Genomic DNA, 4,709 nt, shown 5'->3' with positions numbered 1-4,709 from the left:
TTTTATATCTTACTTCCACATTAATTTTAAAAAAAATTAGAAAACATTGACTCTTGTTCTGATATGCTTTGGAGCACTCTTACTTGAGTCAATGTTTTCGGAATTTAGATACCACCGTACATTGTTTTGATATGCTTGTCAGCACTCATACTTTGTACGGTGTTTTAGGAGACCATTAGATAGCATGTGCATTTGTTTGATATGTCTCACTACACTCTTACTTTGTATGATGCTTTAGGTAAAATAAGCTCCGATGGAATGTGAACTTACAAAAAATCATACTTTTTCCTGTGTCTGAGCCTTGGTTCTTACAATGGAAGAAGATACTCCTAGACATGATCTGTGCAAATAAATTTTTTATCCAGTGAGTCTTTAAGCTATACACTTTTCAATATACATAGTCATGGACCACATGATTTGCAGATCTACATTGTAGATTTAATAATGAGAAAAGTGTAATCTTTAAACTACTCCGCGCGTCACGATCTTCGGTTCTTACAATGTGAGGAGTTTCTCTCAGACACGATTTGTGAAAAAAAAACATTTTTTGATGAGCTAATGATTTTTATAGGGTAATCTTTCTCGGCATCTGGATCGAATGTTTATCCTTTGCTCTTACAACGGGAATAAAACCCCTATGTCTGGTGCTTAGGACTTTCTTAGATCCTTACAATGAGAGGGATACACACGTGACACCACATTTTACATTAACCTTTGTAATGCGTATTTGTATGACTTCGTCACATTCGTATTGATAATATCTCATACATGCGAGGTTTTTGATTCGAAAAATCATAACATATTTCTTTTTTATATGAAAAATCATAATTAACATCATGCATAATTGTGTGCATGTTCTTTATTATATTAATCATAAATTACATTCATGTGAACCTGTGGTTTAGGGTTTAGGGTAATTGCTTCTTGGTTGTGTTGTAAAGAATGATTAGAATGTGTTGTATTACATGTCACTTATACTGATGAGAAGTTTCAATTTTTTGTTTTTTTGTTTTAGCTTCTACGCACATTATGGGTACTATAGGCAAGATAACAAAAGTAGAGCGCAAATATGTCGAAGAATTTGTATGCACTCATCTTTATGGATTACGAAGTGATCGCCTCCAGGAAGTCTTGCAAGAGTCCTCATACAAATCATTTTTGGATGAGTTATGCTATATATGCAGCACTAGTTGCAAGATTTTTTGGTGCTTCAGGTGGGATTGAAGTCCTTACAGGTGGTTAGTTGGTCCACGATGTGAGTCGAATCATAGGGCAAGTTTGCAGAGTTGCAAAAACCCTTGACAAGCAAATTAAAGGGAAAAATGGCTTCATGGACCGCATGAAGGAAGTAGAGGTCCTCTACAAAAGCATGAAGCAACAGGGAAAGAGACCAAGGATCGAAGAAGAGCCCAAGGATGTACCCGAAGTGTCTGCCGCTTTGGAAGTACCAATCTCTAGCAATGATCCAATGCCGCCCAACATGGGAAGTTTAGACCCATGCAACCTCGTCATCATACACAAGTGTTGTCCCTCTTTTTTGTGAAAGATGTACTGTTTAGGAGGTCAGGTCGTGCCAAGGCAACGGTACCATTGAAAGTCCATTGCGCTCACAACTAGCACTAGATGCTGCGATCGAAAGCACCCTGGTCGCTACATGTTGTAACTCAACTACGTCTCCTCCATATTCTTTCCACCATACTGGGCCTGAAATCTTTTTTACGCTATTAAGAACCCAAGGATCTCCAAAATTTCCTTCCTTGTTGGCATAATCCACCCTCTGTTGGAATGCATCCATGCCATCGTCACCTGGCAACAACTGCGAGCAAACGTTTCTAAAGTCTCTCATCACCTCTTTGTTGGAGGCTTGTCCGTTCATCTGGAACTTTGGATCCAAGAAAAATGATGCACCATGCAATGGTGTGTACATTTGAGCCCATCGTTTTTCCACAAGATGCATGATATGTGATCTCTCTCTTGCATTGTAGTGGTTGTATTCTTTGGTTTGACATAACACCTCAGACATGATCCAATAAACCTTACCGATGACAAACTTATATGTGTCGACAACCCTTAGTAGTTCCACATAGGGCTTACTAGCCCCAACAAGTTTGTCAATGTTCCACCAAAAGAGAGGAGATTGCACCGAGGACACACATTTTTTAGCTGCTTCGCGATGGCTTGGATACTTGCTGGGCCAAGCCTCCCAACGACAATCTGCAACAGTTTTTGCAAGAGCCGCTTGCACTTCAATGAGATTATTCAAAACATAGTATGATGTAGCGAACCGTGTGGCACAAAAAATTTGAAGTGCTTTTTTTGGAGACTTGGAGCAAAAAAAGCATATGTAAACTGACGTTCCCATATAAACTTGACTATGTGATTGGCGTCAATAAGAACCTATTTTATGAATGATAATTTTTCCATATCCTTTAGGAGTAAATTTAGGGTGTGAGTTGCACATCCAATCCATGTAATTTCTGAATCCTTTTCCATAATGGCCAAACCCGCTCCTTTGTAGTTTGAAGCATTATCTGTAACAATAGCTATCACATTCTTTGGTCCACCCAGTCAAGCAATAGCTCACTCATATACCTTTGTCAAGTAGAGAGATGTCTTCTCTTTCAATAAGGTATCAATGACCTCCAAAAACATGGCACCTTTGGGAAAAATTACCATGACATTAATCAATGGTTTTTGCTTACAGCTGGTCCATCCGTCAAGGGCTATGGTACATCCAAACACCAGAACAAAGTCAAGCCCTGTTCGCCTGAGAATCGCTTATGTATTGTTGTTGACTTTGTCCACATACTCTGTTCGCATTTTATTATAATCAGGATAGATGAATCCTGTTTTTGCAGTTGACATTAGGGTATCTTTGAAAATAGGATTTCTTATGACATTAAATGGGATTCCACAAGCCATGAAGGCTTGTGTCCACTTTAGATGCAATTTGAGCATGTCCTGTTGAGTGAATGCTGTGTAGAGTCCCAGGCGTACCGGCTCTGCTGGATGTCCCGAGACTTGCATATATCCCTCCCATGGTACCATTTGGAAAAGTATAAGGACTTTGAGGTGTTCGGGTTGTTCCCATTGAAGGTCCTTGGTTAGCTCGCATGTCTTCTTGATCTACACTCGCTTCTTCTATGTTGATGAATGATGCACCTTTCATACCCTTCTGTCTCTTCGGAAGAAGTCCTGCCTGTTTGCATCTCTTTACATACCCTGCAAAATAAACCCATATGTCGTTAGGTGGTGCTCCACATTCTTTCACATTGGGACTAGTGCCGAATAGATGTTCTTTGATGCGAGTTGCGTTGCCGTGCCACTTATGCCCACAATGTTTGCATTCCACAAACAAAACTATTTTGCCTCTCTCTTTTTCCTCCACATACGACCACTCTTTTCCTCGCACCATGCTTTCTGACTTCAACAAAATATATCCTATAATCAATAAATACACTATGATTATAATTTTTCACCATAATAGTGCAATGAGAAAGATAAAAGGTTATAGATATGATTTGCTAAATTAAAATGATGAATGAATAGTGTTAAGATAATATTTTAGGGAAGATCACCAATGGATATATCATTCCTGGCTACTAGGTGGTAAAGAGCGTTTTCTCAAGACAACCTAGATGAGCGATGGAGTCATCTCACATTCCACTATCTATGTCTCTTGGAGGTAGGAGCTACTGCTCAAACACAATCAATCAACCCTAAAATAACTGAGGTCTCTAATTTCTATATCAACATAGAGGTAAGAGCATGAGCTCGATAACATCCATGTGACTCCTAAGTACTATGCATGACTAATATTCACTAGGAGGTAAGAGCTTTCTCTCAATCACAACCTAGTGAATTCTATAGGTAATCCACTATATTTACTTAGAGGTAAGATCATAAGCTCAATAACAACCAAGTGAATCCTACTTCATACCTTAAACCTCACTTGGAAGTAAGAAAATCATCTCATAACAACCAAGAGGCACTAAGTGGACCTATTCTATGTCTATATGGAAGTAAGAACATTTGTTCATGAGAACCAAAAGACCCTACATGTATGTGTATATGTTCCAAAATGTATGAATTAACACTATATGTGTGCACATATTATAGCTATGATATATTTTAACCACATCAAATATCACTTTTAGTATCTATTTTAAAACAAATAGAGCTAAGAGTATAGCTTCTAATGTTTATAATTATACATTCGCACTATATCTAAAAAAGTAACCTCTAATGCGTACAATTATTTATTTATCTATTCTTAAACAAGTAGAGCCAAAAGTATAGTCTCTATTGCTTAAAGTAATTTATTTAGACTTAGCAATAGAGTTAAAGAATAACTTCTATTGTTAAAAATATAGGTGATCCAAATCTATATATTTATTTTATTTTTAATGTATAAACATTAAAAATAATCTTTTCTTAAAAAATCAAAGATTTTTTAAGTTGACAACTCAACCTTTCTATGTCAGAGGTAACTTGACACTTTGGTAAAGGGAATTGTAGCTAAAACAGGAAAATTTGGGCTTTATATACTGCTATTATATCGATCAAAAACATATAGACCGATTTAAATTATCAATCGAAAGCCTATCGAACGATTAGGTATTGATCGATAGCCTATCGATCAATATGTAAGCAGTAAAATATTTTGTGAAAAAAGCTCACATGGAAAATAATACTCAGGAATAAATCTT

The 4,709-nt window shown here is 37.1% G+C and overlaps 2 pseudogenes; one reads left to right on the top strand and one right to left on the bottom strand.

Annotated features, from left to right (window-relative positions):
- The first annotated feature begins 1,029 nt into the window (after nucleotides 1-1,029).
- LOC147433321 (uncharacterized) lies at nucleotides 1,030-1,543 on the top strand (annotated as a pseudogene).
- A 12-nt stretch (nucleotides 1,544-1,555) lies between these two features.
- LOC147433320 (uncharacterized) lies at nucleotides 1,556-3,415 on the bottom strand (annotated as a pseudogene).
- Nucleotides 3,416-4,709: the final 1,294 nt, after the last annotated feature.

Source organism: Adiantum capillus-veneris, chromosome 20, assembly GCF_014529385.1.
Source record: "Adiantum capillus-veneris isolate H3 chromosome 20, ASM1452938v2, whole genome shotgun sequence".
In the NCBI taxonomy this organism is placed as follows: domain Eukaryota; kingdom Viridiplantae; phylum Streptophyta; class Polypodiopsida; order Polypodiales; family Pteridaceae; genus Adiantum; species Adiantum capillus-veneris.
Note: the sequence above shows the minus strand (reverse complement) of the source record. Positions and strands in the feature narration are given on the sequence as shown.